Source organism: Phyllostomus hastatus, unplaced genomic scaffold (assembly GCF_019186645.2).
Source record: "Phyllostomus hastatus isolate PE091 unplaced genomic scaffold, TTU_PhHast_1.1 phas_contig_86, whole genome shotgun sequence".
NCBI lineage: Eukaryota > Metazoa > Chordata > Mammalia > Chiroptera > Phyllostomidae > Phyllostomus > Phyllostomus hastatus.
This window is the reverse complement of record NW_025333977.1, coordinates 48,099,763-48,115,772: the sequence shown is the minus strand read 5'-3', so window position 1 is coordinate 48,115,772 and position 16,010 is coordinate 48,099,763. Positions and strand designations below refer to the sequence as shown.

General features: G+C 38.7%; 1 non-coding gene and 1 pseudogene across 1 annotated transcript; both read left to right on the top strand.

Annotated features, from left to right (window-relative positions):
• The first annotated feature begins 1,746 nt into the window (after positions 1-1,746).
• Positions 1,747-1,882, top strand: LOC123827633. The gene has a single exon (XR_006787289.1). It is a non-coding gene; the product is annotated as a small nucleolar RNA SNORA21 (small nucleolar RNA).
• Positions 1,883-11,800: 9,918 nt separating this feature from the next.
• On the top strand, positions 11,801-15,240 carry LOC123827370 (annotated as a pseudogene).
• Positions 15,241-16,010: the final 770 nt, after the last annotated feature.

Below are 16,010 nucleotides of genomic sequence, written 5' to 3'. Positions count from 1 at the left end.
TAGTAGGTAACTATAAGCTATTGGCCTGAAAAACTCAGATGCTGATGTGTCAGGTCAGCGTGATCGAGTGCAGGGTCACAGTGGAGAAAAGTCATATGGAAGAGTAGAAATGGGGATTCGGTCTTAAACATGGGCCCTTATTCTGAGAGTCTCATCCCAGTGGGAAAACCTAGGAAGGCTTGTCGAACTGTCAGACTCTAAGCTGCGCACTAGGCTTTATCAATACTTTGCCTCCTGAGAAATAGATTTTCAGGTCAGAGTGACATCATGTTCCTTCTTTTTCTGACAAGCTAGCCAATCAGGAAACAGACCATTTTCAACAGAAAAGCGCAGTTGAAATTGCTACCCATCAGCCCGCTGCGGGCATGCGGGTCACTCTTTTCCCAAAGGTGTATGTTCTACAGTTGCAAAATACCTATATCAGATAGCAAACTATAATCAGAAATAATTTTTAATTACAGTGATAACTTGATTGATGAAGCTTTGTTATTAACAACCTGACAAAAGGAAACCTTATATATTACATGAAATAGTAGCATATGTCATCCAGTTTTAAAGCAGTATGCCTGCCAAGCTTAGATGATAAAAATAGCTCCGTGAAGCTTCTTATTTGTCCATATTTGGTGGAAGATAAGCAGCACTGACACCAGGGCAACCTTTCTTCCACTTCATATACACTGTTCTTACCCCAATCAAAGAAAGCATGTGTTAATCTCTCATGTATCACAACTTCTTGGCCTCTCTCTCCCATTATTTCTGATGTGCTGCCTTCTTCACCTTTGTGGGCCAGAGTGAGTTGGGAGCAGTCTCCTGACACCGTTTTGAACCTGGGCCTCACTTTTTAGTACAGGCTAGTGAGGAAGCCTCTTCCTTTTCTTGTGTAAACATTCCATCCCTTATGGACAGCTCTGCCTTGTTGGTTCTATGGCATATTTGATTGTGTGTGTGTGTGGCTTGTTTATGGACATATTTTCTGCAGATGCAGTCACTGTTCCACTGTCCTGTATGATCAAGTTTCTTGACTCTGGGTAATGTGCCTTTTTATCTATTACTATCTAAATTCTTATTAAAACATTTGGATTACTAGTAAGCTGATTTTTCAGGACTAACTCATCTGGGTTTAGACTTAACTATCATATCTTTCATGACTCCAACCCAGATCAGAGCTATAAGTAAGAAATAATAATATGTTTCACAAAATCGACATATACTTCACCCCCTGGAATTCTCTGTGTTTCACAAGATTTCAGGGAGTTTGTCTGTTACAGACGTTTTCAAGCTTACACAAATTTAAAGCAGCAATTGGAAAGGTGGTGGAGAAATGCTAAGACGGGAATATATCTTCTTTGAAAACTGAAAGATAAGAACCTGACAGGAAAGTTTGAAAAATCATTAAGTGTGTGTGTAAAGGATGCATGTATGGGGGCTCTTAATCCTATGAAAAAGTTAAGAGGCCAGTCTTTGGAGTGAGTAAAAGAGTTTGAATTTAGGCTCTGTGGCTTCTTACAGGTCCTTGATAAATTCCCAAAGGCTTGTCTTCTTCATCTCTAAAATAAGAATAATAACACCTATCTTACTGGCTTATGGGGACTAAGTGAGACTATGTATATGGAATGTTTAGCACAGTCCCAGGCTTTGGAAAATACTCACTTAGACTGAGATCTCATTATTTTATTGAATTTATTTTATCTCATTATGTCCCATAAATATTGGGAGATAATTCAAGAAACAGAAAATAATACCCGGCCCCTTTGAAAAGCACTCATTGGGCCTTTCGCTAATGACCCACTGAGCTGTCAAGAACAGGCAAAGTAAAAACACCGCTTTTGGGTGAAGTGACAGCATGTCATGTTGTTTCGCTTCAATCAGTGGTGTGACAAGGGGTTAAAAAATTAATTAAAAATTTAAAAAATATATTACCTGGTGATTTCTGGTTGGTAGGATTACGGCTGTTTCTTTTCCTTCTTAATTTCTATAATGAGTTAGATGACTCATTAAAAACAATTTTGAAATCTGAAATGAGAAAAAAAGATCAGGGATTTTAAGTGCACTTTTAGTGATATTTTTGTCCAAAATTTTAATTCTTGGAATGATATACACACATACAAGTTCTCCAGAAAACTCAGCTATTCAAAACTCCTTAGTCTCCAAAGGACTCAGGTGGTCAGGCCAAGGGTTTCTACATAGAGGTGGGTCTAGAGTGTGTTTTTTTTTCTCCCTAGTGAAAAATCATGGGAGGCTCAAGACGTTATCTAAGCCAGTTCTCTTCTTTTTAGGTAATATTTCATCTAACTGAAGAATTACCTGCGTTGTTTTTAGTCTCCAAAGGAAGACACATAATACATCTTCGCAGTTTTTTATAGTCCTTATGGACAGGAAGTCCTTATGGCCAGGAAGTTCTGTCAGCTGCTATATTAAAGTCTTCCTGCTGTAATTTACTCACTTGTCTCTGTATTTTATCGAATATATGTTTAAGTCCCTCCTTAACTTACCCTTCCACAGTTTCCATGACCCTACGTTACTCCCATCTCTTTTCTTTCACAAATGGTAGAAAATATTTTGGTAAAAAGGGTGTCATAAGACATCACCTCTAATTTAAATATTAACTTTTTAAACCACCATGACTGTTACGCTCAAACTTGAAAACTTATTTTTAAAGACAAAACACATGAGTCCAACTCCATCATTAATACAGTTAGTTCAGTGAACTAATTTACAAACTTTGAAAATGATCTTTTAGTTATAAAAGCCAAATAAGCCCATTATTTCTCAGCTTTGCAAAACAGTGTACTAAGGAGATGAAAAAACAGTGATATACTTTATCACAGTAAAGTATATATTTAATGGCTTGATCAATGAATAGTAATGGCTCTTTCTTTTATGTTTATATAGGTCCACTCCTCTCGCTGTCCAGGAACTCAAATCACTTAATTATGCTTGATAGCCACAAGTCCGTAAGATTCTATTTATCATAATGAGGGAATATAAGAAAAGTAATTCTGTTTCCTTACTGGGCTTAATCTGAAAAGGAACACGAGGAACACAAGTATCTGCATAAACGTACTCTGTGGTTTCTGTTCATGTTTCTGGTTTTTTAAACAGGCAACTTTGAGTTTTTGTAAATAATTATATTGTATATTAGGTCCATTCTTATTAGGAATAGTACTAATAATGTGGCCATCGGAGTTGGAGGCCTTGCATTTCTGTGCTTGAGCCAAAATTGATGCTTTTTAATTTGCTAAGACTATTAACTTCCATTTCTTTTTGCAGTTACATCTCTTACAACACAGAGAGACAATGCAGAAAAAGACTTTAGCCCTTTCTCACAAACCAGAAGGTCTTTTACTTCTTTTATTCTTAATTTGTCTTACTCTTTACTCTCTTACATTGGGCTGTAATTTACCAGTTTATGTAGGGCATTGTGTTGACAGGAATAACAAAGCAAATTTGAAAACCTTTTATAGGTCTTTTCTGATAATGGTACTAACTCAGTTTTGTTAATATTTATTAAGTGCTTAGAGTGATTCATGTTGTATGTCGAACAAAGAATAAAGTCCTAGTTCTCGGTGTAGAATGCTCTCATGCTTGTCCATCCTATTCAATCCTTGAAAATAGTTTAATCCATAAACTCATTAGGCTGCAGAAAGGAATCTCTGAAGGAGGCTATTCTGAAAAAGGGAAACTCCTCTGGAATGTTGTCTATTATCTAACCTCTTTTCCTTGAAACTCCACCTTCTGGAAGGCAAAAACTAACACTATTCAATGGCTAGAACTGTAGAAGTGTGCAGGGGAGAGAATAGATCACTACAGAATATTGTGGAATACATGGACATGGTTAGAATGCCAGAAGTTATCCTTTTCTCCTTTTCCACTGAAGTGGGGTTCCCTGAGGTAACCAGAGGTGTGATGGGAAAAGCAAATTGAGTTCTTTTTTTACCTGCATGCCAATGCGGTGATTGTTAAAAATCCAATGAAAAGTGGATGCCTGTGGTTTTGGAGGAATGTGCTTAGTTCACAGAACGAAAAGGCTTCTCAGTTAACTCAAAGACTAAAAACACACAGATTAAAATTCAGAGAATGAGGAAAAGAAAATCCAGGGAAGTCTTTGAGTTTCACTGGGGCAAGTATAGATGGTTGGGATATTATGTCCTGGCATGGTCTGCCAACCGTGCTTTTATTCCAAATAAACAAAAATTCTTACAAAGCTCAAGTGAGTTGAAGTGCTGCAACATAATAAAATTGCTTGATTTGCAGCTGAGACTGTTGTGCAATTCATAGACTGAGAGAACTAAGAAAGGGTGCAGGCAACTTTTTTAGTATTTAAAGGGCAAAAATGATTTGTCTCACGATATGAGCAATGTAATAAAAGCCTTTTTAGAAAATGTTTAGAGTCTAAAGAGGTAATTATTGGGTATATTTTCCTATGCTCTTTTCTCCCATTCTTTGTCTTTGCCTTGACATAAATACCAAATTTGTACCTTTCTTAGGCCCTTAGAACAATTTATTTTCATGCCAAACCTCTCACTAAGCCTCTTCCCTCTTTTTTTTTAATTTTTGAGAAATAATTCACATAAAATTCATCTTTTCAACATGTACAATTCACATGGCTTTTAGTATGTTCACAAAGTTGTGCAATCATCACCGCTCTCTGGTAGGACATTTTTATCACTCTGGAAAGAAACCCATTTCTGCTAATGGTCACTCCCCATTTCCCACTCCCTCCAGCCCTGGCAACCACCAATCTCCCTGTGAATTTGCCTCTTCTAGACATTTTATATAAGTGCAATTATATAATATATGGCTTTTTGTGTCTGGCATCTTTCACTTAGCATATTATTTTCAAAGTTCATGTTGTAGCAGGTGTCGGTATATCGTACCTTTTTATGACTGAATAATATTCCATTTGTATGGCCACACCCTTCCTTTTTATAATATTTGAGTCTTATTCCTGGTCTTTCAATGAAATAATCTGTTATATTTCATTATATAGTGTTTATAAGAGAACCTTTGACGGATTTAGTAATGTATTTTATACAATGATAGTTTTCTGTAATTATTTTCTCAGATTCAAGTTAGAAAAGTGTGAGAGCAATTTTTTCCTAAGCCAGTTATTAGTAGAGTTACAGTGAACTGGGTGCTTTATGTTTAGTCTTATTCAAAAAGCTATACCAGGCAGGGAGCTAGTCAGCTAAACTGTTGAAGAGACCCTTAGCTGAAAGCAGCTCTGAATAAATTATATTAGTGTTCTTTTCACTTTAATATAAAAGATTTCCTACTGAAATAAGGAAAATTTCTCATTTTATGTAGGCATTTTATAGATTTAGAGAAGCTAAGAAAGCAACTAAGGATTTATGTCTTCCTATATTTTGTATATTTTTCATGTTAGATAAAACTATAAACAATTCATAAAAATTGTTTGTAGTGGAACAGAGAAAAAGGCATTTACGTTTGCTTAAGTTCACACTTGAAAATATTTGTGAACTAATTTTGAAATAATGCACTGAGGGGTCTCTAGGACACGATTCTCTAAATGACGCCGCTGCTGCAGCCACTGCTCTGGGATTTGTAGATCCGTGGAGGAGATGGGAAGGTAAGCAACATGATTCAGTCAAAGCGTGAGGAAGCACAGGAAGGGGTATAATAAATAAGAAGTTCTGCATACATAAGAGAGGGAGTGAGTGGTTCTCATGAAGGACATCAGGAAAGCACTTTTTTCCTTGATCATTTTTGCTGTTTTCGTAATTGCACTCCAGTTTACATGTGGGGAATAATCTCTTCCCAGTTGGATATAGTTTGGTGCCACCTCTTTGGTGACAAGAGATCATGCTGGGCCTCTTAATTCTCTCTCTTGAGACCTTGAAACCTGAGGAGTCAGAGAGAACGGTTGTGGCGGCCCTGCAAGACGCTTGAAGACCTGTCCACAGCCTCATGAAGGTGCTCCTGTGCTTGTCCAGTCAGAACTGGGTCTCAGAGCTGCCTTCTGATTCTGCAGAGAACCTAGTGTACATTCAATCAATTCTCTGCTTAAGTTAAGCCTCTGCTTAAATGCTCCTAAATGTTACAGAGGGCAACAATACAATTAGATTAATTTTGTAAAATTGGATACTTCATTTCATAAAATGAGATTTTTGTAAAATAGCTCTGCAAATTGTCAGGCATCTAAAAGTTAAGCATTATTTTCGGATATAGGTTGAGTGCAACAAACTCATAATTAGGATCTCACAGTTGATTAGGGAGATGAAGATTCAAAACAAACAACCTTAATTAGCATTTTCCTTTAAATGCTGTGCTATTTTATTTGCTTCCTGTATCTTCTCTATTGTGTCTATAATAATAAACATAATAATCTGGTGGTTTCACTGTAATCCTTTTAATTAGTATATTACAGTTTGCTTGTAGAAATAAGATAAAAACATAAAATAGTAATTATCAAATGAAACTGCCTGAGATAGTAGATGGCGAATTATAGTTAAAAAAAATTAATGAACAAATGCATGAGTAAATAACAGTGAGTGAATAGTACATACAATAAACTCTGTAGAACTTCAGAGTAGGGAAAAAGCACTTTAGCCAGTGGTGGTCAGAAAAAAAGTGTCTCAGTTGTTGAGAGAAGAGCAGGATTTGAGCGGATGGGCACGGTGGGCACTGTGAGCAGGAGATGAGCATTAGCAAAGGCACAGAAGTGGGAAGTCAGAGGCTGCACTCTTGTCACCCGCTCTGTGGCATGGATTGTGGCTGCTGCCTTTTGGGGCCCCTGTGCACAATGACCCACTGTCACTACCACAACCTTGGATCTGGGTCTCCCTTCCTGAGGGGTCTCATTTCCCTTTTGCCTTTTTTAGTGGAGGGGGGTGTTCTAAGAGTGGAATGGGGGTGTCAGTGTCAGTTACCCACTCTGCCTTTCAAACGTTCCCCTTTTACTCTTGTTTCAAAGCCCTAGCTCATTAGAATGTATGCCATTCAGCTATGCCTCCTTTATCATTAAAGCTGCCTTTCATGTACTTTCTGGATTCTTTCTCTTTTCCATCTGTCCATTTATCCAACAAGTATTTATTGAGCACCTACTAGGTTCCATGGTCTGCTTTAGGTGCTGAGAATACAGTGGGAACAAGAGAAAAATCACTGCTTACACTGAGCTTACATTCTAGTGGTATGATATATAATAAAGAAAATAAACATTTACTATAATTTTTGGTTGTGCTAAATGCTCTAAAGAAAAATAAAAGCAGATTAGGTGTTAGAGTGAAGGGTTAGAGTCAAGAGCTACCATTTTAGGTAGACTGGTCAGAGAAAACTCTGAAGAGGTGATGTTGGAGCAGAAATGTGAATGAAGAGAGGGAATAAGCTGTGGAATATTTGGGAGAAGAGTGGTAAAGACATAAGGACAAGTATATGCAAATGCCCTGAGGTGAGGGGGGGTCGATATGTTTGAGGGAGTGTGAGGATGTTGGTGTGGCTCAAGTGAGGGTAGACGTAATCAGAGGAATGGGCAGTAGCAAGATTATGAGGGGCCTTTAGCTTCCATTTGTTCTGCTCCCCCAAGTTCTTCCATCAAACTGGATATGTGGGTGATCCATCCGATACCTTGGCTTCTTGTTTCCTGGATCTCATTTCCTAGGGTCTTCCCAGTTTCTTTCAGCCACTTGCTTCCACTGATACTCTCTGACCATTGTCCCCACCTGAACTGTTCTATTTCTAAAATCACAATTTCAGACATCTTGTTCTCTGAAACTGATCTAGCTCATTGGTCAGTTACTTCCAACGGTTCAGTTCTTGAGCTTCAAATGGACCCTCAATTGCCTACTCTCTCTGACTGCCTTTGCCCATCCATATTTCTCTGCCTATCCATCTTGGATTCACAACCCATCACTACCAATATTCTAAATCCTTTTCATTTCATCTTCTATTGCATCTATTTTGCTCACCATATCCATCTTTTTTCTTGCTAGTTCATGGGCTGCTGAGACGTATAGGAGAAAATATATAGAACCACACAAACTATCCAGCTTATACATTAATGATAATCAATCTCAATTAAGCTCTTAACACTGACAGGCTAGCCTTCCATTTCCCTAGTCAGTTGTCTCCCTGTTTTTTCCTTTAATCCTCACCAAAGGACATTTTTTCATTGCTTTGAGAGAGAGAGAGAGAGAGAGAGAGAGAGAGAGAAACATCAATGTGAGAAACATAGATCGGTGGCCTCGCTCACATGTCCCAGCTGCAGATCTAACCCACAACCTAGGTATGTGCCTTTACCAGGAATCAAACCCGAAACCTTTCATTGCACAGGATGACCAATAGAGCCATATCAACCAGGACTGTTGTCTCCCATTTTTAACAGTTCAAACCTTCCTCACTCCCGTTAAACCTCTAACTCATCCACCACCCCCTCTCATTCTCAGTTGAATGATTGTCTCCTTCACAGAACAAATAGAAGTGACCACATAGGAATTTTCTCCACTTCTAGTCAACAAACCTAAAATCCTCACTGTTCTCTGCACTGATACTTCTCTTTCTCTCTCATTTAGTGGAAGAGGCATTCCTCACATCTCTGGATCCTGAAACTTTTGTATCTTTTATTTAACCGTCTTCCTGATTTCTTTCCATTAAAATTTTTTTTTCAGTCTGTCTCATCTTAATGTCCCTTGACCCACATCCCTTTTCAGTTAACACACTCTCTCTCTTTTCCATTTCATTAACTTTTGAAAAACTTCACCTTCCCTTCCCAAGGCATTCCTGGTAACAGTTCCAGGACCTTCCATTTTGCTAAATCCAATGTACATTTTTCAGTCCTCATCTTACTGGATATTTCAGCCTCATTTGTTAGACTGATCACTATGTCTTTCTAAAAAACACACTCTTCCCTATCTTTGCATGTGTGTGTAAAATGCTCTGCTGTTTTGCCTCCAACATCTCTGGTGATGTGTTCTCATTCTTCTCTGCAAGACTCTGTCCTCTACTCTCCTCTTAGTTGTAGATTTTCCTCAGAATTTCATCCTAAGCCATTTCTCTCTACACATTTAAGCCAGGTAATTTGATTATTCTCTTGGCTTTAATTACTATTAATTTTCTGATGACTGTCAACTATAAATCTAGCCTGTATTGCTCTTCTGAGTCTGAGACACATGGAACTATCTATCAGCAATCTGCACTTAGATGCCTAAAAGTTACTTCAAACTCAAGATGGACATAATTCATCTCATCTCCTACCAAGTTGCTTTTCTTCCAATATTCTTTATTCAAGAAATGACATTGCCATCCACACAGTTGCTCAAACCAGAGATGTGTGTGTAACTCTTGGCTTCCCTCTCCCTGCTCCATCACCACAGCCCTGGTCAATTATCAAGTCCTATCAATTCTTCCTCCTTAAATATCATGCAAATTAATCCACATGTCTCCATTCCTATGGCCTCCATGCTCTTGCCTGGGCTATGGTATCTGCCTCCAGTCAACTAGTCTCCCTGACTCCCTCTTATGCTCCCTGCCCTCCTCCCCCATGCATTTCCTATGCAGGAACCAGTTATCTTTCAAAAAGAGAAATCACATACTTTGCTTAAAACCCTTCAGTTGATTTGCATTGCTTTTAGGATAAAGTCTGGTCCCTTGTCTTTATTTCCAGCCTCATATCTCTAGCATATCTCATATCTTCTTCCTGCTAAGTTCTTTCAGTTCCTTCACTTCCATTGTCTGGATCCTCTTACGTCACAGGTGGCAAACACGAGGCCTTCGGGCCAAATCCTGCCCTCCACCTTGTTTTATCTAGCCCCATACCTCATTTCGACCTGGTGGCAGCGTCGAGCTCTCGTTTAACTGTTAAGGAGCAGTTACATTTATACAGTCCTAAAATTATATTCGGCCCTTTGAAGGCGACTGCAAGACTGAGGTGGCCCCGGGTGAAAATGATTCTGACATTCCTGAGCACATCTACCAAGGTAACTCATATGCATTCCTCTGGTATTAACTTAAACAATATTTCTCCCAGGAGGGCAGGGGCCCTGCTCTCTTTACATAGTGCCGCTTGCTGCTCTTATCATAGATATTACAGGAGGGTTTTTTTTTTTTTGTAATTAATAACTACCTATTATGTCTGAGTTGTAGGAGATGTGTTTTTCTTGTTTTCCTCTGTATCTCTGCTGTCTTTCACTGAGACTGGTACATAGTAAACTCCTATTAAATGTGGACAGGAGCCCTGGCTGGTGTGGCTCTGTGGACTGAGTGTCAGCCTGCGAACTGAAAGGTTTCTGGTTTGATTCCCAGTCAGGGCACATGCTAGTCATGATTGCAGGGCAGGCCCCCAGTTGGGGAAGTGCAAGAGGCAACCACACATTGATGTTTCTCTTCCTTTCTCCCTCCTCCCTCTGTCTAAAAATAAATTTTTAAAACAGGGGATGGGAAGCCTGGCTGGTGTAGCTCAGTGGATTGAGCACGGGCTGTGAACCAAAGTGTCGCAGGTTTGATTCCTAGTCAGGGTACATGCCTAGGTTGCAGGCCATGACCCCCAGCAACCACACATTGATGTTTCTCTCTCTCTTTCTCCTTCCATTCCCTCTCTAGAAATACATAAATAAAATCTTAAAAAAAAAGGGGGGGGGATGGGAGAAAAGGAGAGAGGGAGAAAGGAAGATAAAATGGATTAGACTACAACATTTGCATACATTTTAAAGATAAACAAGGCTCCAAATTAATCTTGCTTTTCTATTACACAAGTATGGCTTGCATAAACTTCACAACTTACATGTGAGCATTTGTGTTTTCTTTTCTTTAGTGGGAAGACATATTTAGTTCATTGAGTCTGCAGATTTCATTAAATGGACAGAGACAGACATTCACTGAGACCAGCAGTTCTCAGCCTAGAGTATCTTTTGCAGTCACTTGGAGTGGAGAGGGTACCGATTTTGTTTCCTGAGCCCCACCTTTATAGATTCTCATTTAATTGGCCCTAGATTTATAAAAGCCTTCCACATGATTCTGATGTACAGCAAAAGTTAAGAAGTTACTGGAGTTTTTTCCTTTGTGACTTGTTTCACTGAGTGATATATGAACCTGTTAGAGAACAGGAAATTCAAACAATCCAGATTCAGCAGTACCCTGACACCCATGGATGTTTTCCACTTTAACTAAAAATGGCTGATATAGTAAAAATAATTCACTGGTACAAGTAACTGTCAAGTGCAGAGAGAGTGTTGATTTCAGCCAAAATGACCCAGTGGCCCATGGATGATCCTAGTGACCACCATTTATTTTTCTGTGTCTCTTACCTGTCTTGGTGTTAGCTTTCTCCTTATGTAGGCCTCCCTCCTGGCCAAAGATGGTGGCCACTAAAGTCACCTGGAAAGTGAACCCATCTTTGTGCCAGTGTTATTATTAGAAAATGTTTTCAGATTCACTTTGATTGGACTAGTTTAGGTCACAAAGCAATCACTGTGTTTAAGGGTTTGGGATGTGATAGAACAAGAGTAAAGTCATCTTCCAAGGAACCACAGCAATCCTCAAAGGAACATAAGGTGTTTGAGGAAGGAGGAAGGAAGAAATCAATGCTGAGACCATGAAATGTCTGCTATTCCCACATACTGGTTTGGCCTCGCTGCAGAATTTGTTTATAAAACCGTAGTAGTAATATATAATATTACTAGTAACTTTAATATTACTAGTAACTTTATAATATTACTGTAATATTACATAGTAACTATAATATTACTATGTGTAATACTACATATTATACTATATATAATATTTTATAAGTAACATAGGTACATTTCTACATCAATCCCCACAGTTAGTGACTAATCATAAACTAAATATGATTATACTTACCACCAAATTGTTTAGTGAGAAAGAACTTGAGAACAGAAAATTTGACTTGCATCCTGCAGGTATAGGCTGCTTCACATATGGCCTTTGCTCAGTCAGTGCTCCGTGAACACTGTCCTCTTGCCTCATTTAGAAAAACAAAAAGGTTAAAACCTCCAGAAAGTCTGATTTGTGGATTTCTACCCTTCAAATTGAGTGTCATCAGCCAAGAAGATTCTATTGAACTTCGCTTTTTATCATTTTCATTATAAAAGCAATAGAGTTTAAATCTCACCCCCCCCCCTCAAATGTATTATTGAATTATAACATTGGGCATACCATTTCTAATGACATAAGCTAAAAAAGAAAAAAAAAATCACACACAAAAATTCCCCAAGAAGCCTCCTCCTTTTCCCCATCCCTCAGGGGATGCTAGCTCTCCCTAGTTGAAAATTCACTGTTCTAGAGCTTGCTCTCACCAAATACCCATCTGATTATAATTTGGCTTTGCTTAAAAAGTTTCCCATAGACAGAAATGTGCTAACCAGAAAACATGGATTCGGGGTCTGCTTGTAATTAAGTTTCTCATTGCAAGTTAATTGTTGGCATTCATCAGCCCTTAGGGTCCTGTTGTGTCTATGTATGCTAACATTTAAGTTTCTGAGTTTATAAAACAGAAGACCACATTCCAGAACAAGGCCTCTGCCATCCATTTTACCAAGATCAGAGATGTTATCCTGTCCTGGTGGCCAGGCTTCTTCAAGCCACCCTCAGCAGACCTCCTTCCATTCAAATTGCATCAGTAAAATTATTTTAAAAAGAGAAATAAAATAACACAGGTAGACTTCCTTTTACCATTTAAAAATGCAGTGTCTGAATCCTCTGTCTGTATACCTAGCACACATTCCTAAATATGGAGAGCAAGAGCCCCAAAGGTCATCATCCTAGGGCTGAATAGGAAAGGTTACCTTGAAGAGAGTGCTTTTGAGGAAGAACTCAGTAGTCAGAATGTTAGCATTGAGAAAATATGGGCCTCCAAATTTCTGGATTATCTGTGGAGGGAGGAAGCTTATTTGCAAGAGCTGGAGACTGATTTCATCTGCAGGGTTGCGAGCTTCATTGTTCTGGAAAACACAGAGGGATCTTCCAGTGATGAAAGGTCATGGCCAAACCCTCTGCAGAGATGCAGTTATTGTTGTTTTTAATTACAGGAAATTTCAACCATATACAAAAGTAGATAGAATAGTTTAATGAACCCTCATATGCCCATGAGTTGATTGGTTTTTTAACTGTATTTTATTGTTTATGCTGTTACAGTTGTCCCAATTTTCCCCCTCTGCTCCACGCCCCCAGCCCCCACCACCTCCCTCAGGCAATCCCCACGCCACAGGTCATACATATATGTTCTTTGGCTAATCTCTTTACCTTCTTTCAACCAGTTCCCACATTCCCCCTCTCTTCTTACAGCTGTTGGTCTCTTCCATGTTTCTATGCCTCTCTTTCTATTTTGCTTGTTAGTTTATTTTGTTCACTAGATTCCACTTATAAGTGAGATCACTGACTAACTTATTTCACTTAACATAATAGTTCTCCATTATGTCAGTCTCCATTATTAATAGTTTCCATTATTTGTCTTTCACTGACTAACTTATTTCACTTAACATAATAGTTCTCCAGGTCCATTCATGCTGTGACAAAAGATAAGAGTTTCTTCGTTTTTACTGCTGTGTTTTATTCCATTGTGTAAATGTACTACAGCTTTTTATACACTCATCAACTAATGCACACTTAGGCTATTTCCAAATCTTGGCTATTAAAAATAATACTGCTATGAACATAGGTGTATACATATTCTTTTGAATGAGTTGATTGTTATTAAAATTAAGTGATGGGCATATTGTAACCAGATTGGTTGAGGGTTATTATACCTATAGTTCTACATATCTGTGAAGGAGAACCATGGCAAGAAGGGCTAGGTAAGGCCTAGAAAAGGGGGCTTACCTTTTAGAGTAAACTAACACATTCTTAAACAATCAATGGATCTAAGGGAAAAAAAATCACAAAAAACTGGAAAATAGGGATAAATGAAAACTACAACAACATACCAAAACTTATGAGGCACTGTGAAAGTAGTGGTGAAGGAAAATTTGTAGTTATAAATGCTTACATTATAAAACAAGAAATATCTCAAATCAACAACTTTACAAGTTAAGGAACTAGAAAAAGAACACACTAAACCTAAATCTAGCAGAAGGAAGAAAATAATGAAGATTAGAGCAGAGATGAAATGGAGAATAGAGAAATAACAGAGACAGAATAGAATGGTGGTTGCCAGGGACTAGGGAGCAGGAGGAATGGGGAGTTATTGTATAATGAGGACAGAGTTTCAGTTTTGCAACAGGAAAAGAGTTCGGGAGATGGATGGTGGTGATTGTTCCCCAGCAATATGAATGTATGTTATACCACTGTACACTTAAAAATGGTTACAATATAAATTTTATGTATGTTTATTTTACCAGAATTAAAAAAAATGGAGAATATTTAAAAATAAAGGACCCTTGATAAGATAGCAAGAAAATCCGGGAAAGTCCCTGAGAGCCATTGACCTTATCATGAGAGCAAAGGTGAGTGGCCCAAGGCTGGGTGAGCAGTTGATAATGATCTCCCACTTCCCCCTATCTTCTTCCTTTTTTTTTCCTTGATTCCCGTTTTTGGTTTTTTTTTTGTGATCTACTTCCATGAGAGAAAAATCCCGCTTCCCTGAGATCTTAACTTCCAAGTTTGTTGTGACAGTTATACAAAAAGAAAAGAAAGAAAAGAAAAAGAAAGAAAAAAATGTGAGGTTAGTATGGAAGGTCCTTTAATTTTCTGAAGTCCAGCATGGGAACCAGCACAAGCGTGGGAAGTTTTGGAGGGCAGTGGAGCTGCAGATCAGCTTGAAGAACTATGACCCTCTGGAGGACAAACGCTTCTCTGGCACTGTCAGGCTTAAGTCCACTCCCCGCCCCAAGTTCTCCATCTGTGTTCTGGGGGGCCAGCAATACTGTGACAAGGCCAAGGCCGTGACTATCCCCTACATGGACTCTGAGACGCTAAAGAAACTCAACAACAAAAAATGAAACCGGTCAAGAAGCTGGCCAAGAAGTATGATGCCTTTTTGGCTTTGGCTCTGATCAGGCCTGAATAAAGCTGGCAAGTTCCCTTCCTTGCTGACCCACAATGAGAACATGGCAGCCAAAGTCGATGAAGTGAAATCCATAACCAAGTTCCAGATGAAGAAGGTGCTATGTCTGGCAGTGGCTGTTGGCCATGTGAAGATGGCCGAGTGTGAGCTTGTATACGACATCACTTAGCTGTCATTTCCTGGAGTCATTGCTCAAAAAGAACGGGCAGAACATCCGGGCCTTGAACATGAAGAGCACCATGGGCAAGTCCCCACACCTGTACTAAAGCATTCTGCTACCATTAAAAAAAAAGTCTAGATACTCACGGTTATTGTAGTCTTTTCCTAAACTTCCACTTAGTGATATTTTCCAAATGTATAAATTTTTATGTCTTTACCTCAAACTGAGAATATTCTCCTTCACTAACTCCGCCCCACATCTAATCAGGGAACTAAAGTCTTTCCACATGTTTCACATTTACGAAATTGGTTTTCAGAATTGTCAGCCTGTCTTTCACCTCTTGGGCACCAGAGGGCAGTATCTTAAGGCTCACGTATCTGGGACACAAATCCACCCCCCACTCCACCCCCAGTCGCTCATCCTGCCCCGCATCAAAGTTTTCTCTGGATTTGCTCCAGCACCTAGAAGAAGCTTAAAGGAACAATGTAGCTTTGTTCTTCCTGATAATTAACGTTTTTTTCTGATGGCTCACCACACCCACCAGAGACAGAAAGTAATGATTACTTAGGAGGCTGCCACTCTTATCAATCTGCACAATCAAAAGAATGGTTCTTGTAAAGTCTTTGTAAACAATTAGTTCAGATTTTTTTTTCATCTTAATTGTTTTTAGGCTGAACACAATCTAAAATTCTTTTTCTTATTCTTGCCTTGAAAGCTTATAAAGTGAGATAATGGGAGTGAAATTGCCTTCAAAGGAGAAAGAACCATATAATCACAAAGTAGAGTTACCTCTAGGAGACAGGTTAGCAAGACAAAGCCTTTTCTCTAATAAGTAATCAATAAGTGGTCAAAAATAATTGCTAGGGACAGATTTTT